Raw genomic sequence first — 12,580 nt, forward strand, 5'->3', positions numbered from 1 at the left:
GGGGTAGATCCTTGATCTGACTGGATGGAAATGATCTTCTTTGATAATTTGGGATTAAAATTCAGAAATCCTAGCACTCTTTGACGTTGATTGTACGAAGTAGATCAATAACTAGCAATGAAAGGCAGACATTAGAAAAATCTAACTTCCAAACAGAAGCCAGTGGAAAGGGTAGAAGAAAAAGAACACTTGACACTGTCAGCTTTCTGGTTTCTGGTGCTACTCCTTGGAAAGATCTGGTAGAACTTTTATGTCTTGGGCTCTCTGAGAAACTTATGCATCCTTGAGATATTTTCTTCTTAATTGCAACATAGTTGTAGCAAGATTGTGTAATTTTCAGTCAAAAGAACCCTGACTTTGGATCCTTTGCCTCTTCTCTACATCTTTTATTTCCCATCTCTGCCTTTCTGACTTTTTTTTTTTTTAACTTATTTGAGGTCTGACATAATCCTCCCTACTGACATTTATTTTCTCTTCCTTTCCTTCTTGCCTCTTAATTTCTATCCACAATTTAGGTCTCTTTTCCTACTCTCTCTGCTTTCTCCTCTCGTGGTACTTCTGACCCTTATATGCCTGATGTTAACATAATTCTCCCTAGAGTTTCTAAGTCCATTCTTATCTCATTGCTTTTCTTCCCTTTCTTAATCACTATTTCCTATTCTTGAATCTAATGAGGCTTGGACTTATACATAAGTCTTTGTTTAGGATTTTTAAACTCTGCAACTTTCCATCTATGTGAGGTAGAAACCTACAGTTTTATATTACAAAAGGAAAAATAAAGGAAAAATCCTATTTCTAAATACATAAGCATACTACAAAAGGATAAATACTGTATAATTCTTTCTTGAGATAACTTACTAAAATCCATTTAATTTTTAGACAAAGAAAATGAAACAATTTTCAAATGCTTTGAGGTCATTGTGTCATGTCTTGACTATAGCATACAGACCAAAATGATCAGCTTGCACTATGTGAAAATCTGATAAGTAAGGTTTAATCTTGTCCTCAATTAAAACACCACTACCTAATTGTCATTCAGTGTTCTCCTTGCAGAAGCTGAAAATATGCATATGAGAGAAATTTCCATGAGGGTAATGTTTATAGTCATTTCTGGGTTAAAGAATAAAATTTATTTCACTTTATGGGAATGTATTTCCTGACATTTGTCCTATTGCATTATAATCAAAGGACTGGAGTGCTGAATGTGGAGACTTTTCCAGGAAGGCTGACTGTAAGCGATTATGTAAAGTTCTAAGCAAAGGCAATCTCCATTATGCACTCTGACTGTCAGTAACTCTTCGCAGGTTACATATTGCTGAATATAATAGGTTTCTGCCTACTGGGATTCCACAGGAGATTTTGGATTGTTTTATAAGTATAAAGATAGGTAGGTATGCTGCTGCCAATAAACTTGAGCCCAAAGAGACGAACCTGTTCAAATCATATCCGTGGATTTGATTACATTTTCTTTTATAGACATGGGGAGAATTTGCTGGCAAATATAAAGTTGTTTTTCAGATCTATGACCTCTGACCTACCAGAGAAGGAAATTGGCCCGAGTACTCATGGAACTCTCTGAGCCATATCTTGAACCTCTCATACGGGAACCACTGAGTTGAGCATATTTATATTTATATTGTTAATGAGGTATAATATTCGATTTTTTATGCTAAGTACTTGGTAGGGAGTGACTTTAGGAGATGACATGAAATTATGTACATGTCTTACATTTATTGATTTTCGTCCACCTACAGAACTACGAATAGTTAAAAAGACTTGCAATAAGAAGTTTTACACACCAGAATTTTTATGACTTAATCATTCCATTCAGGTGTTTGTTCAAATATCTTTTCCTCAGAGAGGTTTTCCAAATTCAACTTTCTAAAAGAGAGCGTCCCAATTACCATGCATACCCATATCTTAATGTTCTTTTTTTTTTTTTTAAAGATTTTATTTATTTATTTGACAGAAGAGACACAGCGAGAGAGGGAACACAAACAGGGGGAGTGGGAGAGGGAGATGGCGGCCTCCCGCTGGGCAGGGAGCCTGACAGGGGTTTCCATCCCAGAACCCAAGCAGAAGGCAGATGCTTAACTACTGAGACACCCAGGCACCCCTAACTTAATGTTCTTTCTAGCACATGCCATTTCTTTATATGTATAGAGAGGCCCTGCTCCTTCCTCGGCTAGAACATTAGTTCCATGAAGGTAGGACTTTTGTCCTTTTTTTCCCCCTACTTTATCATCTAGTCAGAAAAGAGTCTAACTTGGTGAGTGAGTCCATCATAGCATTAGCTATCATGATTTAAAAAAAGAAGAAGAAAAAGAAAAAGAGATAGACATAAACTGATTCACAATAGAAAGATTGTTGAATAACCTAGTATAAATTCATAGCTTAAACCATTAAAACCTTTTATATGTTTATAGCTTAAACCATTTTTGCAGTGAAGAGATTTAAAAAATTTTTTTTAACATTTTGTGAATAAAATAATACCTAGAATTGTATATATAATATGGTAACCATGTATATATGTATACCTAGTGGGGACTGAGGAAAACACATTCCAAAATATTTATAGTGCATGATGGAAAGACATCATGTATTTTCTTTATTTCTAAATATTCTGCAGTTGTTATTTACCAACTATGGTCAGAAGAAATGAGGCAAAAAGGAAGAAAAGGAGAAAAAATATAGAATTGAGTGAGTGGGAATTGAGTATTACAGATAGTTGAGTGATCATGATAAGGCACTATAAGCATGAAGACTTTAATAACTAATATACATGTGTTTTTTGAACACTCATTATGTTTAAGTTTTGGTTTTTTTAGGGGTATAGTATACATTATGATGACACAAGCTGGGGCTCCCCAAGCCCCTCTTCTTCTTCAAGTGGTCTGGGATGGAAACATGTGCAGAAGTCATGAGATTCTCAGTGTGTTAGGGGATGAGTTGGGGCAAGGACTCCTGGCAGCTGAGAGCCTCTCTCTTCCTCCTGCTCTTCCTGGAGCTGGTGGTCCATGGGTCTCTTACTCCTTGGAGTAAGCTTTAGAGTAGCCTTATTGAGGCCATATAGACCATAAGGTCTACCACCTGGTTACTGTAGCCAAATTCATTGTCATACCAGGAAATGAGCTTGACAAATTGGTCATTGAGAGCAATGCCAGCCCCAGCATTGAAGGTGGAGAATGGATGTCACTGTAAAAGTCATAGAAGACAACCTGGTCCTCAGTGTAGCCCAGGATACCTTTGAGGGTGACCTCTGATGCCTGCTTCACTACCTTCTTGATGTCATCGTATTTTGCAGCTTTCTCCAGGCAGCAGGTCAGATCCATACCTGACATATTGAAGGTGGGGACTTGGAAGACCATGCCAATGAACTTCTCATTCAGCTCAGGGATGACCTTGCCTATAGCCTTGGCAGTGCCAATAGAAACAGGGATAATGTCCTGGGCAGCCTCTTGGCCACCACTCCACAGCTTCACAGAGGGGCTGTCTATGGTCTTCTGGGTGGTAGTGATGTCCTGGACTGTGGTCATGAGTCCCCCCACAATGCTGAAGTTGTCATGTATGACCTTGGCCAGAGAGGCCAAGCAGTTGGTGCAGAAGGCATTGCTGACAACCTTTAGGGAGCTGTCATACTTTTCGTGGTTCATGCCTATCCCTAATATGGCATCAGCAGAAAGGGCAGAGATGATGATCACCCTTCAAGTGAGCCCCCACCTTCTCAATGGTGTAAGACTCCAGTGGACTCTACAACATACTCAACATCGGCCTCGCTCCATTTGATATTGGTGGGGTTCTTGCTCCCAGAAGATGGAGGTGGATTTCTCTTGATGACAGATTTCCCATTCTTAGTCTTAACTGTGCTGTTTGTTCTGTCAACTTTACTGTGGTGGAATCATACTGGAACATGTTGACCATGTAGTTGAGGTTAATGAAGGGGTCGTTAATGACCACAATATCCACTTTGCCAGAGATAAAAGCAGCCCTGGTGACCAGGTGCCCAAGATGGCCAAATTCATTTACTCTGACCTTCACCATGTGTCTCTGGCCCTGCACGAGAGAATGCAGCTGTCTGCCAAGTGGGGAGGAGCAGAGAGCCTGAAGTTCTTTACATAAGTAAAATTGTTTAATTCTCATAATTACAAAATGAGGTCAGTGTTATACTTCTTGTTATTATCATCATTGTCATCTCCACTGTCCAGATAGAACCCAGAGAGGTCATACTGCTTCCCAAAGTTGCCCAGCCAGGAGCTGGTAGACCTGAGATTTGATCTGATTCAGGATCTGTAGCCTTAACTTCTGCTTAAGAATAAGAAAGAGAGTAATTGTTTCTTAAATAAGAATAAGGAAAACATCATTTCATTCTAGAATTTGTATCTTATTTATTTTTTAAAAAACAAAGCAGTGTAAAATATTTTGTTTACTATTTAAAATGGCTCATTTGGGTTTAGCCAAACATATAGGGCAATTTTGAATATTTGGATATGAATGAGCAAACTGCTGCTAGAATGTAAATTGATGAGTTATAGGACACATATTGTGTGATAATTATAGTGTTTTAGTAACATGACAGGCTACTCAGTACAGCAAGTGACCTTAATAATAACTTAGAACTCTAGATATACACAGCCTCAGGTTGTTTTTTTTTTTTTTTTAAATATATAAGTTATTAGGGCTTTGTATCAAAACACCGTTTCGAAGTAGTCTGAAAACTCTTTTTTCTATATTTAACTTCACAATGTTCACTCTTTTCATAAAATGCAACAAAAGACCTATAACTCTATCATTATGTGGTAGAAAGAATATGAGCTTTGGAATTAAACTGGTTTTGGTTTGACTCTAATGAACATTTCACTCTATGATAGCATACAGGAGGCACAATTTCTAGTATATGATTTATAATGACAGTTCAGGTGAGAAGTTTTCATATTTCTCTAATGTTTAGAGTGTATGCCATTGCAGTTCCATAGAACTAAATGATCCAGTTGTCATTTTCAAAACTAAGAATCCTGGGTATTTATTATTTACTAATTGTAACAAATGGATTAATTATATAACTATAAAAGTGATTGAAGGCACAGCTGACAGTTAAAAATGCCTTTACAAAACCTCTACCTGATTCTGTTCTCAGTAAAAACAGTTCAGGAAATTTAATTTAGGATGCCAGGTGGCACAATAGGTTATACATTAACTTGTCCCCTCTGGAAAATTAAATTTGAATTTGGCTCTGGTCACAAATGAAATGAGTCATTTGGTACATGCCACTAAGGATACTCACAAAGCCAAAATGACATTTCATTGAAAAATCACCTGTTAAGAAAAATGTCTGCAGTCACTGGGGACATTTTTAAGAAAAATAAACAAGTGTGTAAGGCAAAAAGAAAGGGATCTAAAGGGCTACTGTGAATTATAGTCTTGTTGAAGATCTGGAGGAAGAAAAGGGCTATACCACTTATGAGTTTATATTCAGCTACAAATCTAAATTTTAGCTTGTACTTCCTGTTTTTTTCCCAGTTTCCGGATTATAGGAGATTATTCACTTATTTCCCAAAGAGAATTGGCTTTTATCCTTGTCACAGTTTTAGCCAAATGTCAGTTTGTATCAAATTATCATGGATTACTGGGCTCACTGCAAGGAACCATCTAATTGTGATTCTAAACCATATGTTTAGCTCTTCCTGTTCCTTTCAGGTAAATAAATAACATAATTATAAGGACTATTCTTTCTTCATTTAAGGGACTAAGAAAATGTACAATTCACAGACTTCAGTGATAACCTTAATTTGGAATTAATGCTTATTCCTTTCACTATTACATTCTTGCCCATGTAGTAATCGCATAGTAAGTATTTAGACAGATGAGATTAATAATGGTAAAATTTCCAGCATAAACATCAAAGTTCAGTTTTTTTCATATTCACTTAGAGAAATACAGTACACAGTGAAATCATTTTAGTTCCTATTTTAGGTGTTTTGTACCAGATTCTAAATAGATACCGTCAGTTCATTGTTTTAGGATCTCCAGACTTAAGGGGACTCTGCTCTCTAAATCAGGCCATGCCCATTAATTTTCTACTAACAGTGGGCACCTGCATGGCTCAGTGGGTTAAAGCCTCTGCCTTTGGCTTAGGTCATGATCTCAGGGTTCTGGGATCGAGTCCCACATTGAGCTCTCTGCTGAGCAGGGACCCTGCTTCCTCCTCTCTCTCTCTCTGCCTCTGCCTACTTGTAATCTCTCTCTCTGTCAAATAAATAAATAAATCTTTAAAAAAAATATTCTACTAACAGTAATATCCAGACCACACTGTCTCATGACTGCTTTCAGTCCCCTTTCTAACAGTTGATGCTTTCAAGGTCTCAGTGGTCCTGGGCATATAAACTGCCAGGCCTGCTCATGCTAGGGCAAACCAAGGTCCTCTTTAATCTAAAGTTTTACCTCAGCAGGCAAATTTTTGACCATTCTTCTCTATCACTGGAGAAAGCTTATGATAAAAATTTAGACCGTAACTAGGCAATGTTAATGACAAAAATTTATTCACTGCATCCCTGGTTTTTATTCCCAACCCTACTTGGTAAGCAAAGGTCCTTGCTTAGCAATCTTATTAGACTTAAATAAATGGACAAACCTCACCCTAAATAGATTAAGATAATAGGGTCATGCAGCAAGAACTACCAAAAAAAAAAAAATTTCATAGGATTTGTATATGTTAATTTATTTTTCCTAAATGCAAATATGCAAATGTACTTTTATGAAAAGAATGCATTGACCTCAGGCAAACCTTATGTAGGAATAATGGCCTTAGATTTACTAATATTCTTCATTCACATAGAAAGAAGTCATTGCAATTAGAATAATTATTTTTAAAAGACCTATAATAGCAAATCAAAATAAACATGCACACACAGATATATTGAACTCTTGGGAAAAAAGTTTTATAAACATAGCTTCTCTCTTTATATGGCCTAAATGAAATTTGTGTCCTTTGTATTTTATTTTGTATTGTATTAGTCTTAGTGATCTTAGGAACCGTAGAAATTAAAATTATTGTTGCTTTTGTGTGGTAATATCTAGATCTATATTCTCTAGGAAGGGCATACTATAGAAAATTAATAGAGAATTTTCTCTGCAGTATTCAAGTGTAATGGGTAAAATTGTGATTTTGCTTTTATTATTTTCAGATTTTTAAAATCTGACTTAAAGAGTCTGGCAATTATGGAACCAATGGAAGACAAGTGAGCAACATATATTGTCTCCTTTCCAGGAGATAGGTATTATGAGCCACTGTAAACAAAAATTTTCTTAGACCTCTGCCTGATTACATATTTTTACCTTAGACACTCTGGAAATAAATACCACTTTTCAGTGATAGGTATAAAAACTTACAATTATTCTCTAAATATTTTTTCAGCTACCAAACTGAAAAGCAATTGGCAGTTTTATTGAATGTTAAATCCAGTCTTAGTTTTTCAGATCTTCTTTTGTTACCTTTAAAATAGAGTTTCAAATGTTTAACCAGAAGTTTTGAAAACACTTTAAAATCAATAGTGAATAGAAAAGTTGTTTTGTGGGACTTTCAGAATATATTTCCTTAGTCATAGAAACCATTTCTAAGGTTCATAGAAACCATTTCTAAGGATTGGAAAGAGTATATACTGTGTCTCAGTTGGGATTCATTTGAAGTTAGCATTTCAATTATAATTCTCTTACTATATTATGTTTTTAAATTATTTAAAATTCTCTGAGATTTAGGACTCATTTTTTTTGAAACTTTGAGATATCCTATCAACTTATTTTTAATCAATTTGTTTTAATATACTTTTAATTGTGACATATATAAACATCATTTAGCTTATTTTAAATACAATTAGATCATGTAATTCCTTATTCCTTTGCTTAAACTCCTTCAATAAATCCCTGTTGCTTTTAAGAGAAACACACACACATATTTTTTCAGGGTTCAGGCTTCTAAGCATGGATATGACTCTGGCTATTAAAAAAAAAAAAGTTAAATTTATTGGAGGGCCTGAGTTTGAATTCTGACTGTTGTTTCATACTGAATGAGCTTGTTTAAGTTACTTAACCTTTCCATGGCTCAGTTGTCTCTGTAAATAGGAGTAACAAACAGTATGTAGTCATAAGGGTTGGTGTTTGGATAGGGAAAGCTATGCTCTGATAACAAATAACTCCTCCAAACCTCACTAACTTAAAAACAAAGATTCATATTATGTTCACGGAACATGTTCATTTATGAGTTGGCTAGGTGATACCTCCATGTTTTTGTCATGTTTTGGACTCTTGTATCCAGCCTGAAGGAAGAGAGATTCTCTGGAGCATTGTAAATGGCCATTAAGAGAGGGCTGGAGGGTATCATATTGGCAACTAGTTGGTAGGCCTAAGTATCATTTCTACTTACAACTCAAAAGCCAAAACTGGTCACTTGGTTGTACCAGAGGGACATCAGGGGGTGCAATCTTACTGAGCCCAGAATATTTGGTAAAGAGCAAAAATGACTACTGAAAGTTCCTGAATGAGTAAATATTTGCAAAACACTTAGAGCTGGACTTGGCACATAATAAGACCAATATATGTGTCCTAACTAAATAAAAGAAATTGGGTATTCCTGGGGATGGTCACAGTCAGTCAGAGCTAAATTTAATAAATATCAGCCATCTTATTTCTTTACATCACTCATTTCAGACACAACATCCAAGGCTGAGCTTCAGGTATTTTCATATACCATTACTGCTAAAAGGTGTCATTTCTCTGTCTCCACGGGGAGAAATGGACCAAATACATGTTTCCTCTTTTACCAGTAGAAGGAGGGTTCAATGTTGGTGGTTGCTCAAACCATGAAATGTTAACAAAATTACTCCTTTGGCTACTTTATTTCCTCATATATCCTTCTACCTAAACTACATCTCTAAAAGTAACACTTCACCATAACCTAACCAACCTTAAAATTGCAAAGATACCCAATTCTCTCCAGAAAAGCAAGCAATCCCAAATCTCATCAGTTACCTAGACAGCCCCAAGAGTCTAGGTGTCCAAATCCAAGACTTCTAGGTGACACCTTTTATTTCCTTAAGTCTATTATTAGTCCATATCAGTAAAAATGATCTACAAATGCTAGTGGAAGAAAGGGAGAAAAGGAGGAAAAAATGCAAGCCCAGAAAATATCCTTACTTTGTGCAGGTCTAGTCCATTTCTCTCTTAGGGTAAAAGTTGATATTTATGACTTTTTAACTTTATTACCAACTCTATTACTTTTGCTGCTAGCCAGAACCTTGACTATGTTTTGTTTCAACTTGTAAGGATGATACAGAATATTCTTGTGATATATGATCCTATTTGTTATGGATTATAGCAGTCTTCCATTACCTTTTATCACTGAACAGGTGACATTAGGGGTCTCTGGTTCCATTCATGCTTCAATTCACTCAATATACATTTTTAATAACTCATGTATTTCAGGCACTATTCTATACAGTGAGATACTTTGGTGGACAAAACAAATCTCTCTGTCCTTGAGTCACTAACACTCAAGAATGAAGTAATGTATAATATATAACATTAAATATAAATAAATAAGAAAATTTTATATAATGTTAAAAGGTAGTAAGTATGAAAGAGAGAATAGGTAGAGAAGCATAAACAGGGCTGAAATTCCTGTAGTGGGAAACTGGAACCCAGTTTTCCTTAAAACAGATCCATTGCCCATGGCAACTTTGTAAACTTCAGTTTAGGATTGCTCACTGATTGACATCCAAAACCTCAATGGCCAAGTAGCAGTATCAGTTTTTAATTTGTAGAAATATTGTTTCAGTTACATAAAACAAATGAATGGGTCATTTACTTTCCTAGGTCATTTAGCTACATGTTAAACTCTGTCATAGGAGACCTAACACATGAGTTCTGGCTATGAGAGGAAGACAACATATATAAAGACCATGTAGCACATCCTCTAGGCATAAGATAATATCCAGACCTAAAAATGATTTGAATTCTTATGTAGGGAAAAATTTTAATAGAAATTTCATCATTTTATAATAGCAGCTACTTCTTGATCTTCAATTAACTGATAAGGCCTATGAATCATAATTTTGAATTTCATTTTTTCCATAACATAATTTCCTTAAAGTGATGATATCATCGTACCAGAAGAGTAGATAAGGCCTTTAAAGGTCTATGAATGTTTGTGCTTATATAACATGATGAACAGAGAAATATATTAAATCTGGAATGTATACCTCTTTCATGTCCTCTCCATAATGAAATGTGTACAATGTTATATGCTTAATATCAGCTATCTAGTTGGCTGTACCCTTTGGGGTATGTTAGTGAGTTCAGGGCACAGAGGTGGTGTTTTTTTTTCTGGAAATTTGGGTTCTTTGTGTGGTATAGCAAAGTCAGCATTTATTCAAAGACTGATTTTGAGCTGATGAATACTTTTCCTTACTCTCAAATAACCACTTTATTTAATAACCCATTGGACAAACTTTCAGGTGTCTACAATGGGACTGAATGATATGATGTCCTTCATTAAGTTTCTCTCCAGTAGAGAGGAGATTTGGTAAACATTCACATGGAACTCACCCTAAAATGTCCAGGAACATCCCTCTTCACCTAACTGTTCTTTAAAATGTTCTAACTGAGAAATCATACTGACCTTTTTCTGTCCCTCCTTTCTCACATCCAGGGGTTTATATTCCTGTCAGTTGTCTATTAATATCACCTATTGTTGTGCCTGGTACATAGGAGGATGTGAGATCTGATCCAGATGCTTTGTGTATGATCTAACTGCCATATTGCTCATCTCTAATTCATACTCCAGTTGTCACCAGAGTAATTTTCTGGAACAAAAAATCTGATTGTGTATCCTATCATATAGTCCTTCACTACTTAACTTCTACCACTTTACCTCTCTAGATTCATTCTTTTTTTTTAAGATTTTATTTTTATTTATTTATTTGAGAGAGAGAGAGAGCATGAGGGGGAAAGGTCAGAGGGAGAAGCAGGCTCCCTGCTGAGCAGGGAGGCCAATGCGAGACCCGATCCTGTGACTTCAAGACCATGACCTGAACTGAAGGCAGTCTCCCAACCAACTAAGCCACCCAGGTGTCCCTAGAGTCATTGTTTACCAATCTTTTCTCTTTTCAACCCATTTCCTACCACTTTTTCCAGTTGTTACCTGGAGAACTAATACAAAGTCATTCTATTATTACAGCCTTTCTGTGTGTTTTACTTATCTGGAATATCCTTGACAACTCTTACTTGAATTTATAAGACTCCATATGTAATCCTAATACTGGTGACCATTTATAGAAGATCTACTATGCATCAGTACCTGGACCTTTATTTTAAATCCTTGCAACAACTCTTTGCAGTAGGTGTAATTCTGTGATATGTCTGAGGAAATTGAGTCTCGGAAAGTTAACATGTATCCAAATTCATAGTAAGATGTCAGATTTGAATCTCTAGTTCAAATATGGTACCTTTTTTGTGCAATATCTATTTTTACACAGTGGTCTTCATTGGAAATTTTTCTTATGTGCTCAAGTTCTCTTAAATTACAAAGCGTCCAAGTTTTCTTAAATTACAACATATGCTTTCTTATATTAAGTGGCCCTTCCAAGTCCTTTATAATATTGTGTTTTTAAATAGTTGTTATATTGTATTCCAATTATGTTTCTTATCTAGAAAATATCATATTAATCTTTGTGTGTTGGCACATAGTAGGAACTCAATATTTGCAGAATAAATAAGTGAATTAGTAGATTTCATAATACCTATCTTCCAAGTTGGGTTTTTATTTTAGATTTGTAATATTTTTCCTAGCATTTCCATACCTTTCTGGATACTAAAATATAGAGGAAGAGGGTTTAACCCTCCAATGCATCACTTCATTTAACTCTTCACATGAAACTAACCTCTTTATATTGATTTTAACTTCCTAATGTTTTGTGTTATTATAATTGACAGGTGCCAAATTTTTTATTCCAATACTATAATTTGGGATTTATTGTTAGAGATTATACATTGTCGCCCTCGGCCTGCAAGGACGACAAGAAGCCTGGTTCGGTGTTAATGCTTCATTCCCTTTATTTCGTCAACTCCCTTAGCTTATATGCAGCAGGGTGACCAATAAGGGGCCAAGCAATGGGGAGAGCCAATGAGAGTCTTGTTACCATGCTGATTAAATTTGAAACAGCCAATGACTATGTCCTCCTTTAGGCGGGCTTCACCAGAAAGTTCGTTGTTTACTTGCAGCGTATTTTGCTGGCAGTGAGCCAAGCACCATCTTGTAATGGTGGGGACTTTCCCGGCCAGAGGCGATCCCCGACATCTCCCCCTTTTTTGTTTTATGGCAGAGATTGTGCCTGCCTTAGGTCGTCAGTAGCAGAAAACATCCTTACCCATCATCAGACACAAGATATAGATGATCTCTGTCCTGTCTTAGGTTGGTATGTTTCTCTACTGATATTACCCGTCTTTAACTACCGATCTAGCATGCTTAGCCATATCTGGGGAGATGTCCCAGCCCCTATTGACATAAGGGCTTGTACTATAGCTCGGCTCT

The 12,580-nt window shown here is 36.0% G+C and overlaps 1 pseudogene; it reads right to left on the bottom strand.

Moving 5' to 3' along the window:
• Positions 1 to 3,045: 3,045 nt before the first annotated feature.
• LOC116593462 lies at positions 3,046 to 4,041 on the bottom strand (annotated as a pseudogene).
• Positions 4,042 to 12,580: the final 8,539 nt, after the last annotated feature.

The sequence above is a fragment of the Mustela erminea genome, chromosome 6, assembly GCF_009829155.1.
Source record: "Mustela erminea isolate mMusErm1 chromosome 6, mMusErm1.Pri, whole genome shotgun sequence".
Classification (NCBI taxonomy): domain Eukaryota; kingdom Metazoa; phylum Chordata; class Mammalia; order Carnivora; family Mustelidae; genus Mustela; species Mustela erminea.